General features: G+C 40.2%; 1 protein-coding gene across 1 annotated transcript in view; it reads left to right on the forward strand.

Moving 5' to 3' along the window:
• The first annotated feature begins 604 nt into the window (after positions 1-604).
• LOC134226335 (uncharacterized) overlaps positions 605-13,930 on the forward strand; it is a 619,477-nt gene continuing 606,151 nt past the window's right edge. Inside the window, exon 1 of the mRNA XM_062707054.1 lies at positions 605-2,312. The gene's annotated coding sequence lies outside the window, so the exon portion shown is untranslated. The remainder of the gene's footprint in view (positions 2,313-13,930) is intronic.

Below are 13,930 nucleotides of genomic sequence, written 5' to 3' on the forward strand. Positions count from 1 at the left end.
AATAACCTCCAAATACGCAAATGGTAGTGCTTCGCCAGAGCTGTACTACTTGCCCATTTCCATATTTCTCATCCGACAAGCACATGACCTACCTGCCGGCTGTTTGCTTTACATCCCCGTCTACACACGCGTGGAAAAACGTCCACTTGAGTCAGCATCATTTTTTGTTTCATGGGTGAGGTTATGTTTATAAGAGCTTTCTGTCGAGCCGGGATGTCTTCAGAGGTTTTGTTCGCGTATATGCGATGGAGACGCTTCATCTTTGGTACGAATACTCCACCTGAAGTTCATCCCACCGCAACAACATTCGAATCGAACCAAAACAATGTTGTTCATCCTCTCACACGTGGCAGCAGACATGCGCATTTGCATGATTTTCGAAAACTGCTCGATTCGGACAGGATAACAACTGTTCGAAGCAACACCCAACCCGACGACGGGAACCGAAGCCAGATGGTCGCCGGATAGCAGTTCCAAAACCGTAACCAACAATCAGCTGCTTGGAGGTGGTGCCGAAGACCGTCATCTTCGTACGCCAAATCCAGCGGTCCGAACAAACCGGTGGGAACAGCACGCGGCAGGATCAGTATCGTGATGGGCTCGGGACGATATGGACGCGTACTTCCATCGCTACTGAGCAGCATTCGTATGGGCGCGCGATTTCTTCCTCCACCGGGAGCGCATTGACGTCGTCCGTTCGCCGTAGTCGGCGTTGATCGATTTCGTTGAAGCACGTTCGGCACACCCGGCTCCGCTAAGGTATTAGATCTTAGTGAGGGAAAAACTTATGGTGAACTTGGGGGTGGTCAATCAGCAGCGGTTCAATAGTGTTTGGGAAATCCAGAAGGGATGAAAACCCGGTGATTATTTCCTCATGATTTCTGCTTGCGTGCGGTGTCGATCATTGCCAATGTTGGGGCTGTAAAAAGGGGATTAGTTAGGCTCCCACGCACGGCAGCATTGAGAGTATTGTTTATTAATTATTCAATCATTTCCAAGTGAAATGGGGATGTACGGTTACTGGCTACGGGGCTTCGTTCATATATCGATGCTCAATGACGCGAATGGAAACAACGGTGTCTTGGGTTGTTCCGGAGCCGGAGAAGGGTAACGACGATACGACTACTCGCGGTTATAAGCAAATGATGGTACGGAAAGTTTTTCATGGCACTGTGTAATAAAAGCAAGCAGAAGAGAAAAGAGTTGTGTTTGTATATGACGACGCGCCTCGTTGTGGAAGGAGCATAACGGTCCTTCGCCTGAAGAAATGGCAATCGAGAAATAGTGTTATTCTGAGTGCGGATTCCGCCCACGCTTTCCGGCTTGGCGTGCAAAGGGAAGCCAATTCGGTCTGTCCAGCAGCTTCAGCAGGAAACACGAAGAAGACGTGGAAAGTTGTGCAAAAAGGGAAAATCGATGCTTGTTGGATACTGTGAGAGTGTGTCACGCTCGGGTCGTAGTGCCGTATTCTGCCGTTGCCAAAAAGTTCCGAACATGGTAACTCGGTCCGAACGCGGACGGGCTTTTCTGTGCCGTTGGAAGCGGCTTAGTCGTGATGTTGATTGAGCAGGAATAAATTTTATTATTGTTTTTCCCTCTTCCACCTCGTTGGCAACACCCAGAATTGTCGTGTACTTTCCGTGCAAAGTAAATTCTCTTGTCCTTCGAGGCTACATCCCAGCAGAATATCACGTGAGTTTGTGAGAATCCAGGTTCGACCGCTGTGTCAACAACAGAAACAAAATCAACAGAAATCATCTGTAATACAATCGAAGGTAATCATACCTCCGACAGTTCGCAAGGAATCGCTAAAAGAAGAAATATTTTAGTTATTCCGGCAAATCCACCCCGCTGGGAAATCAAACATCCGTTGATTGTTGGCGCCTATGTTCGGATTTATTTTCGCAGAAAAAGTAAAGCATTTGACACATCAAAAAGATTTAGTCTCGGTTCTTGCCAACGAATCGAAACGAGGCCAGTGAGCGCAAAAAACCAGGTGCACCTGCAAATCCATTATTCAAACGAAAGAAGAAAAGGGTTGAATGGGAAAAAGTGCGGTGTTCTTCTTTTGTTGTTGCTGTTGTCGTTGGTCGGTGATCCAGTGAATAGAATTGCCCCAGTGGAAAACAAGTAAAAAGTGACTGAGAAAAAGGCACAAACGAAACAACGGGAAGTGAGGATTAAATTGGGTCCTTCCAGCAACCATGAAGATTGAGTTGAATTGTGCTTCGGACACCTTTATCGTGGTTCGATAAAAAAGAAGGAGCTGCCACGTCCTGCACAGGCACAGAGCATAACTTTCGATCAAAAAGGTAGGTCGTAATAGAACAGGTTGAGTAACTCCTGATAGGCTGTTTTATGGTGGAGATGTGGTTGAAGAAAATTGATAAATTGTTGATAACGGATAGGTCGGATAAGATTCTGAACGAGTCGTTTGGGTGAGTGGGTGCTAATGAATCGTTTAATTTTTCATGTTTGCATGGATTCAATTCTTCAGAGAGAATCCCCCATTATCGGATATTTAAGTTATTTTATAAGAAGCAACTTCACGGATTATTTGACACATCATCGAATCAAATACTACTATAAGGTGTATGAACACCTAAAACACAAATCTCAAATCTGTATAAAACCATGCATATACAATCCTGCAAGATTTTAATTCAAAAGATGTAAGCCTTTTACACAGATACTACATTAAACTAATATGGAATTGAACGATTTTCAAGCAACGACTGTAACAAAATCATCCAAATTTGATGACGCCAAAATTTTGCAAGGTTTTAATAAAAACTGTATGATTATCTCCCCGCTGGCTGGTGATTATATCCAAGTTTCTCTCAATGTGAGTGAACTTATTTCCCGCTGAAAATTATATTCAACTTACTCAAAATACCACTTTTTTAATGACACGTCAAGCTTTCATATTGCTTACTTTTTTGATTCTCTGTTACATCAACAATCATGTTTGGTGAATTACACATTACAATTGTCAAAAAATATTATTTACGTGCATGAAAAATCTTATTTCAGTAATTACTTAAAACCACAAATGCTTATTCTTGATTAAATTCATTCGTTTTAAGATAATTCGAACTACTTATAAATTAACTCAAATCCTCTTCACGGTTGCGTATAAGGAGCTATTGGTGAATAGCGTTACTAACGGAAACGAAAATTATCCGGGCGGCTATTTATTTTAAACTGCCCTAATTAAAGCAGAGCTCGTCATCTCCTTACTCACACTTTGTGTCTAGAAAGTCGACTGTGAACCGTTTACACCGATGTATGTACAATTACTCCTACAAGTTCCACCATACTTACAGTACTACTGAGACTTCACTACCGAGAGGGACCGAAATCCTTCCACTTTATGGTCTATGACTAAATTCGAAGGGTTTAGAAATGATTTATTTGCAAACTTGTTCCCTTATCATCTGCTTCAGAAATAGGAAGTAGGCCTTAAACTTTAAATGACACAAATCAAAAACATTACGTAGCCTCACAAACACCATATTACAAGTTAAATTTAGTACATGATTTCATTTTGCTGTTCTTAAAATGTGTGTTGCGAACTGAGCCATTAATGTTGATAATACGCGATCATCATAATATAAACATCAATGATGACTTCAACGTGTTGAGCAAATTATAGTGTTATTAAGGATTCCATTTGTGGAAGAATTAAGATTTCAAGTCATTAAATAGGTGTACGGATATAAATTCCATGCAACGAAATCCGTACACTGTGGACGGATTTCGATTCAAGAGTAGTTCATTTTAATCGTATTTTGAAAAGCTTCACCTAATGAATAGCTGAGGAATGTGTCGCATCAGAAAAATAGAATCCCCTGTGAGTTTCACATGAAATAAATATGTTAGTTGGATTAGAAATGTATCCAGCTTTTTATTATAGCCACGTATTATTACCATAGTTGATTTTGACACATGCCGTGTACAGATTTTATGGTACTTGCCATCCCAGCAACCTAGAAGACTTGCTGAATAATTGATACGTCAAAATTTTCGCATTGCTTTGATATCCAATTAGCTATTTTTTTTAGATGGAAATGCAAAACAGGACAATCTAGAGAATATCTTATTGGATACCAAATATGAACCCATATGCACTGTGTCGACTGCCAATGTGGAGCTTCATTTAGAGATGGTCGGGTTTCACATTTTGTAAACCCGAACCCGACCTGAACCCAATTTAGAAATTCCTTTCAAACCTGGTCCCGACCCGAACCCGGAATGAAAAATCTTATCAAACCCGAACCCGATCCGTACCCGACAATTTTTGCAGTCTTGAGCCCGAACTGGACCCAAAACTAGATATTTTATATTTTTTTACACTCAAAAGGATATAGGCCCAAACAACGAACAAGCCTTAAAATTACCAGAAGCTAATAAAAAACATTCAAACATACTTTATTTCTTATGGAACGTACACACGGTCAAGCAGTTCGACCAACATTGACTCCACCTCCCGTTTATTCAAACATTCATCAATTTTTATCAACACCGACACGAACAATCAATTTATTCGACCAACAATATCACACACGAACGACCGAAGCACCAACTCGAGCACCAACCATCAAAAAATATATGGAGGTTTGTGCAACTTCACTACAAATGCTCAAACATGTTCGGCGAACCTTGACTCCACCCCCGACAACTCAAACCAAAATCAAACCGTTTTAATTTTTCCCAACCGAGCCGCCAACTGTCAAATGGTTGTTCGAACAACTTCACACACGCTCCAACAAAGCAGCAACCGAAGCGTTTTCTTGGGGGTGGAGTCAATGTTCGTCGAACTGCTTGACTGGTGTGTACGTAGCATTAAACTCGTACCCGACCCAAACCCGGTTTCAATCCATATTCTCGAACCCGTCGGGTTCGGGTTCGGTTCGGGTTTCGGGTTTGAAAACCAGAAACCCGACCATCTCTACTTCATTCTCTTTATGTAGGAAATCACGAAGTTTCAAATGTTTGGGATTTTTTTGACGAGAAGTCTGTTTTCCCATACCAGCTTCACAAACCATGTACTGCCGAGTTCTGATGTCAACGAATTGCTCCTTCAACTAGAAGTCGTTCAGGGCATAATCCTTGTGCACGGTTTTCCAAAAAGTTTATATGTGGACAAATTATTGGCTTATGGTGTGACGGCCGCTCTTGCGTGAAGGAGACTTTAGGAGACTGAATTTTATTTCCAATGACCGATTTGACGACCGTGTAGAAATTCATTGGGTGTGATCGTATTATGAAGTATTTTCAATGTACAGAATGTTCAGGGCATAGAGAATCCTATATGTTTCACCTTTTCTCACTCAAATCGTGTCATTCGAACGGGATTTTTAGAACCTGTCGAGAATCAGCAATTAGGTATTCAGAATTCGTGAACGTGAACGTTTTTCCAACGTAGGAAATATGAAAATCTACAAGCTAAACGGCCTTCAATTGACAATCCGCCATAAAATACTGTAGCGATTGAAAAGCTGCGAGCGAGACTTATGTGTAGGCCCTAATTAACACATATATTAATTTAAAAAATGGCTATATGTTAACCAGAACATGAATATCTATGTTTCTTTCAATCGTATCTTTTATTTCTGAGATAGGGCCTCGAAAAATAATGTCATAATTTCGGGTCACTCTTGGATTTCAATCCGTATTCTCGAGATAGGCTTCATCAATTCATATTCAAATATCAAATCTAAAGGTTATGTTTTTCTAATGAATTATATTCAGTGCTCAACTGCAGATAAAGCTTCGAATTAATAACCACCTAGAAATAAAAACGTCTTAAATATTCGTCAACACATCTGGAAGAAAATGAAAACGGTTATACTGAATCTGTTTGGATTCCAACACAATGCAATTTTTTTTGACATAACTTTTTAAGCACGCCTCTAAGGCTACTATGACTGCCCTATAAAATCTGTACACACCATGTGTCAAATTTGAATTACCATAGTTGATTTATGGCTAGCGTAAAAAGCTGGATATTATAGCGGCTTTTAAGCGAATGATGTGCTTAGGTGATACGGTAGTTACGAATCCACATTTCTTAATATTTATGGAAAAATACGTGACAAATATTGCCCCCGTTCGCTTTCAAATCGACTTCTATAAAAACATTCTTCATGCCTGCCGTATCCTAACGGAACTATCAATTCTATACTTTCGCCTCTAATTCTATCATGAACATGTACGTCTAAGTTTGGAAGATGATATTAGCATTTCCATATCATTGTAAGTCGTTTAACTTCACGTAGAAGTAACACACACAAAATCATTAATTTAGTTTAACCGTTGTGTGACCGGCAAAAAAAACACCCTTAACAGGCCGGCAGGGTACCCGGGTACCCACGAAACTAAAATGCTTATATCTCTGGAAATTTACAACCGATTTCAACAATTTTGGGCTTATTCGATTCAGAATTTTTCCTTCTATAAAGATGTTACAAGAATGAACCGATCCGGTCTATTGAATTCCTGGAAAATCCGGATTTCCAGGAAAATGTCCTGCATAAATGATACTGATCGTGGATTTCGATAGCTAATCAGCTATACGGGTATCAAACTTCTAGAAATTTCATCAGTAGATTGATTCTTATCTATTTGGGTCCATCAGAAGTGCAGATTTTCGATTGGCCATTCCAGAACAGGTTCCTCGAGGGGTCATAGGTGGCCATGAACATTGTTCAATGGAACATCAACAATATGGGTATCAAACTTCATGAAATTAACTCCTTAATGTCCTTAATGATCCTAGGCTCACCAGACAAGTTGACTCACGAGTGGCCATTCTGGAACAGGTTCCCCGGGAGCCGGGGTTGGCCAAAATTATTTCTCACTGGAACAATATTGGTGTCAAACTTCTTGAAATTGTCTCAAGCGTTTATTTCTGATTTATTTAGGTTCATCAAACAAGTTCACCCCGGATCTCCAATTCCGGAATAGGTTCCCTGAGGAGTCAAGAATGTTCATTAACATTTTCAGAGCTCATTGTTTTAAATCAATTTATCTAGCAATGTGAGTGCTAAATAAATGCAAGGACCACTCATTGACGCCAGGTGACCAGCACCCACCATAAGATTCCGGACACTCGGAGATATGATCGATTCCAGAAATTCTTCTAAACAGATGTGACTTTTCATAAACCGTCTGTTTTAACATTGTCACATCAAAACCAATACATGTACTACTCTTCGATCCTAGGAGGCCTCTATCTGATACTACGAAAGTTTGTTCTAGACATTTGCGCCTTTTCTTATAAACAATCCGTTGTAAAGTAATGTCCAGGGCCATTAATTGACTCCAGGTGGGCACTAAGTTATCCTTGGGAAGCTCCGAATCATCCGGAGTAGTGGTTAATTCTTGAAATTCGTCATTTGTTGTGAGAGCAAAATTAATGCAAGGGCTACCTGGTGGTCCCCAAATGGTGCTCCAGCTTATTGCAGTTCGTTCTAGAAACTTTCGAAAATCGTTTGTAATAGCAGTATACTGCCGCTAACCGCAAGTCGAGCACATATACATATGTGCTCGACTTGCGGTTTGCGGCAGTATAGAAGCAGAGTCTTTGCTCGCGCTTAGAATCATAGGGGCGTAACTATATTGATCGATTTCTCTTCATCGATTTTATATTTGCTTCAGGTAGAAGATGTAATCATCCTTCATTACAACCACGAACCTTCGGCAAACTATCGCAATTTACTAAATTGATAAAAGGAAAATAACGTCTAAGATAAATCCATCAATACAGTTACGCCCTTATGATTCTAAGCGCGAGATTGTGAATATCATTCATTGATCCCGAGTGGACACCAAGAAGTCCTCCTGAAATACCGGATTTCCCGAAGCAATCGTCATTTCTTACATTTTGTTTTCAACAGTTGTGTAATCGTAAAAAATTTTTTTGTAACAAAGTAAAAAAAGAAGGAGAAGAGAACGGGCTTGGTAGTCATAAGGCTACTGCTTCTGCCTCATACGCAGGAGGTCGTGGGTTCAATCCAATGTCCGTTCCTACTTTGTATTTTTCTTTATATTTATCTTTAGCATTGACTTCCATACCATTTCCATTTCTTTTCCTATACCTTCAACTTGACTATTCTAGCCATTTCTGCTTGAATTGGAAATGAACTAAAGAGCTAATTTCCTACATCCAATTAGAAACTCCATCAGTTGCTTTCTATCTATAACATTGACAGTTCGTTAACCAAGACGGACCTCTGCCTCTCGAAACTTAACCTAACAATTCCAATAAATTCCGTACGAACAGAGGTATATTCGGCTTGCAGTGGGCGAGTGATTGCATCATCATTTCCACCCCCTTCCCTACATTGGCTTGCATTCTGAGTCCACTGATAATCTGTGTGAAACAAAAATTTGTAACTAGATGCGCTCCCTCAGTAGCTGAAGAAACTGGCTAGTCTAATCAGTTTCGTCGTTCCAGTTTCAAAATCTACCTGTCTGGCCGTGAAGGCCGATGAGATGTCGACGGATGAGATGTTTAGCCTGAAGATGATCCTTTATGAATTTCGGGAGTACAACTTGCAGACTCACCATCTGTCTATTGATTTCAAAGCAGCGTACGATTCAGTGAAAAGAAATTAGCTGTGGCAGATAATGTCTGAATACGGTTCTCCGGCAAAGCTGATTACGATGATACGTGCAACGCTTGATGGCTCGAAATAAAGTATTCGGGTTGCAGACGACGTATCAACCGCGTTTGAGACCGTGGAGAGATTGAAGCAGAGTGATGCGCTTTCAAATTTATTGTAAATATTGCACTCGATGGGGTGATTAGGAGATCTGGTGTGCAGAAGAAGGGCACTATCATCACATGGTCGCATATGCTCCTGATATTTACGGATGAATTTGACTACATTGGTAACGATCACAGGGCAGTAGTGGAGGCTTTTGCCATAATGAAGAGGGAGCAGGCGAAGATAGGCTAAATCATCGACTCTACCTAGACGGAGTACATGGTTGCGGGTAAAGATAAAGGTAGGCCTATTAGTGTTAGTGCTGAGGTAGTGCTTGATGGGGAAGTTGTTGAAGAATTTGTTTATCTTTGAACACATGACATGTGACATGTGACAATAACGTTTCCTGTGAAGTGAAAAGACGTATTGCTGCTGCGAATAGGGTCTTCCTCGAATATTCGAAACGAAATTTTCCCTGATTCGTTAGGATGTAAAAAGAGGTGGACCGGAAAGCTTTTGGGTATTTCGAGCGAAATGTGCTACGTACAATTCTGGTTGGTAAATTAGAAAAAAATGTGTGGCGCAGACGCATAAATCACGAGCTGTATCAAGTGTATAAAGAAGAAAATATTGTGAATCGTATAAAATACGGTAAACTCCAGAATGCCGATCACTTAGTGCGAATGTCGGAAGAAAGAATAGCAAAAACAATATTCACCAGAGATCCGGATAGCGGCCAGCGATTTTGTAGTTGCTGCACGCGGTGGAATCGGACCTGGGAACCCTAAACGTTTATGAAAACTGGAGGAACATCACCCAAGATTGACAATTATGGAGCTCTACAATACGTCAGTCAAAGGTTGTTTAGAGCTTCTAGTGGAGTGTCTTCACTTCTCATAAGACGATTTTGAACTATCCCATTAGCCACCACTTAGTGGCCATTCGGGATGAATGAGTAGTCTTTGTATTGATTTTGTTCGCTCATTGCTACAACACTAAAATTCTAAAAAATCTCAGTTTTCTAGGATAAACTTTCAGAATCGGCAACTTCTCCGGATGTTTCGGAGCAAATCATTGCAAGGACCACCCTTTGACACCAGAAGGCAACTAAGTGGACTACCTTTCGGTCCACTCAGTTGCCTTCTGGTGACCCCACCTATGACCCCTCGAGGAACCTGTTCTGGAATGGCCAATTGAAAATCTGCACGTCTGATGGACCCAAATCCATAAAAATCAACCTGCTGATGAAATATCAAGAAGTTTGATACCCATATTGCTATTTACCTATCGAAATCCACGATCAGTATAATCTATGGAGGACATGTCCCTAGAAATCCGGATTTACCGGTGATCCGAGGGTCCGGATTGGTCCAATCCTAAAACAGCATGATAAAAAATTCTGAATCGAATGAGCCCAAAATGGTTGAAAACGGTTAAAAATTGCCTAAGATATAAGCATTTTAGTTTCGTGGGTACCCGGGTACCCTGCCGGCCATTTAAAGGGTAAAAAAATGTCGGAACCCCTCCCTCCACCACTCCTTAATCAAAATTTCAGTTAACCCGTACAATCGATTTTGCCCGTCATTATTGTGGATATGACAGAGTTTCAACCTCCTACTTTGAAAATTTATTTAGATATCGCGAATTGAATTCCAAAAAGGTACCCGGGTACCCAGCCGGCCACACAAGGGTTAAATTAATACTTGTACTGTAGAGTTGTAAGCGAATGTGAGGAATGTTTCATCAAAAACCAATTCCTACAACCAACTTTTTTTTTTCGCTGGAAATCAGCAAAATTTTGCTGGATTTTCCTGTGCTATAAATCCAGCTACTCAACCAGCATTATTAGTTTTGCAGATCATCCAGCTTTTCACGCTCGCCATAAATGGCAGATGCTATAACAAATTTGACGTTCACTTCTTCCCGAACTGAAATTTTCGTCCAAGCATGCATTGAAATTCTTCGTGTCCAACGACACGATTTTTCATCATCCAAGTAATCCACTCGTGTTTCAAAATTCACTTTTACTACAATTATGTTTATTTGAATACATTTTAACTAACGAATGTTTTATTTCTGATTGTGTGATGATCGCTTGGTTGTAGAGTAGCAAATGAAGTTTTTTCTATGCTGGTTCTACTTAAGGTCACTCCTGACAGAATCCAAGTTTCAAAGTGCTCGCGTTTTCGGGGCACACCACTCGATACGGAGGCGGCGGACAACTGTCATTTTTGTTGATTCAGCTTTGCTGCGTCGCAGCATGCGTGAAAAAATAAAAATGACAGTTGTGCGTTGCTTCCGTATCGAGTGGTGTGCCCCCGAAAACGTGAGCATTTTGAAACTTGGATTCTGTCAGGAGTGACCTTAATATCTCTTTACATTGCTCGTTTCGCGGTTGAATGTACGTTCGAACCGTGTGTGCCTTTCGAAGGAAATTTTAGCAATTCCTGTCCATCGCCAAACAGTCAAAAACTCAATCAGTTCAATCAAAGTTAATTGCCTATTTCCGGGGATTAAACCTTCCGACTTGGACGTTAATTTACAATGTTATGAAAACTCATATGTGAATATGTACGTTATGTGGAAGATATTGATTTGGAAAATATATTAGAGGTAATCCCTTCGATGGGACTCGAACCCATGACCCTACTGATGAAGAATGTGGATAGCCGCCAGACATTCTAAATACTCACGCTCCTCTAATGTGGACGTGTACTATACACATGTGGAAGTATTGGCTTCAGAAATGGATTGCGAGTGATTTGACTATGCGCACATATCATATAGGCATCTTCGCCATGGAATGTGGCCCTTCCATGATATTGAAATGCTAGCGAACCTTGCGGTGGAAGTCAAACTTTACTGAACAACGTGCATAAGACAGAGCAGCATCGCATGCTTCGATGTATTTTTCTTTCACCTTGGATATACGGGAGTGCCATTCGTCGATTGTTGATACGCAAAGAGCCTACTTTGAAAATTGCAGTTTGTTCTATCATGCCTATCTGTTTTGTGCTATGCGTTCAATGAGGCTATCCATGAGGACATTCAGCGATGGGACTGACAATCGAAATCAAAACAAAGTGTGTATGCAGTTGAAGGCAACTCACTTTTGGTGTAAACAGCGCTTTACAATTTTCTTTGGATTGTTGTGTCAGTCCGGTCAGAAACTGTCAAAAAATCATGGTAAACAAAAATCGTCAGCTGATCACAGCTGTCTTATGGATTGCCTTATTTGGGAATCTCGAGCTCGTTCAGTTGCCTCTAGGTTGCGAAGGCCGACGGAGGTCCTTCGTAGCTTAGTTGGTTAAAGCACCAGTCTAGCGTACTGTAGGGTCATGGGTTCGAGTCCCATCGAAGGGAAAGTGGTTACCTCCAATACATTTTCCAAATCAATATCTTCCACATACAGTACATATTCACATATGAGTTTTCATAACATTGTAAACAAAAACTCAATGTTATCTTCCCAAATAACCCCAACACGGGTTTTGCTTAGAATATACCGTTGCTTCGCTGACGAAAGCCACCTCTGTTACGGAACTAAAAATTCAAAGGTGCAGCCCATTTGAGTTGTACGCAAAGGTGACGTTGAACTACGTAGCTGTATGTAATGTACAGGTTTTCGACTCTCCTGTTCGATGAGACCAAAGGAAGCGTTTTTCAAGCCCAGTGTGAATCTGTTTTTTGTTGTTTATCCTGTGCTGCTGAGATTGAGTGAGCATTATTAACCCAGGGGCCTCATTGTGCGTCTCCTTTCGACAGCTCTTTCGTACCACAGTTTGCATGGTTTGCTCGTTTCGAGTCGAGGTGCGCAATGCCACCCCAGGTGATATATCCAGCTTTTTACGCTAGCCATAAATTCCCAAGGGGTGAGTCGAATTTTACATATGCTGTGAACTCAATTTAAAAAAAAATCATGACGTAGAAATTCTTTTCTCCGTTGCCAACGTGATTTATTAGGTTGTTTATTTTTGAAAACATGGAAATTCACGCATTATCATTTTCTTTAATATTACTTTTACTAATAATTTTTCTTTTTCAGACGAATCATTTGATGAATATAGAAATATGGGGCAGAATGTCTTAGCGAAGAAAGATTAGCGTTGCTTCCAACGGGTGTCAATAACAGTTATGATCATTTTATTGGATTCTTCTATCGTATTAAAAATTAGGATTTCAGAGCTTGTCAGTTGCAGTAGTGAGTGAGGCAAGGAGTGTGGTCAAACCTGCAATTTTGGTTCGTCCTCGGTTGGAATCCGGACTCCCGTGCTATGCCTCTGTGGTGAAACTTTCTGCAGTTATTTTCTATGTTTAAATGCTGACCGTCAGAGATAAATAAAAAATTTCGCATTGTTGCCACTATCAGTGCTATTTTACGTGGAACTCTACAATTAATTACAGCTCGAATAACATAAGGGATGGTTTCAACCATAGGGGAAAGCCATAACAAGATTTTTTTTACAAACTGTCTGACTACGATCCTTAGTCGGATACACTTCAATCACCTACACGTTTTCAGATCCATTCATTTTCAAATTTCTCGTATTTTACTAGTGAGGTAATATCTGTCTTCTAGTTGTTCTCTCGTAAACCAGTCACGTATTTACATGAGAAAATTTATCTATCCCATATGTCTTTCTTCTTTCTACTAATTACTTATGCAAACTGTATTTCATCCTTATGTTTTAGATGAGATACAACAATGATCTCATTCACAATTCTGTACGATAGAGCATTCGTAAACTATCCGAGTAATATTTTGTAGCCCCAAAACCATAGATTTTATTCCTTAATCCACATTTTTATGAGGTTCCTGAAGGTCCTCCAGAGAAGAATGACCGACCGCAACTAATAACTTTGTGCAGAAATTAAAAAATCACATTGATATGGAATGCGAGTGTCCTTGAATTGTAAAAATTATGCAGATAATATCAATAACTATTGATCCACATGAGTACGTCTGTCGAGCTTATTTTTCCAATGATACCTAAAAGTAGTAATAATATGTTTCAATGTGGATGAAATATTAAATCAGATTTACCAAAGTTTTAAATGCGTACTCGACTTCAAATTAAAATTATGACAGTTTAATGTTTTGAAGAATTTAACGAATCACCGATTGCTAAGATCCGCTTATAAAAATTATTGTGGACACAGCATGTGTCAACAGGGGTGATTCAAAGTATTATAGCACCGACTTGTAAAAAGCTGGA

Source organism: Armigeres subalbatus, chromosome 3 (genome assembly GCF_024139115.2).
Source record: "Armigeres subalbatus isolate Guangzhou_Male chromosome 3, GZ_Asu_2, whole genome shotgun sequence".
NCBI lineage: Eukaryota > Metazoa > Arthropoda > Insecta > Diptera > Culicidae > Armigeres > Armigeres subalbatus.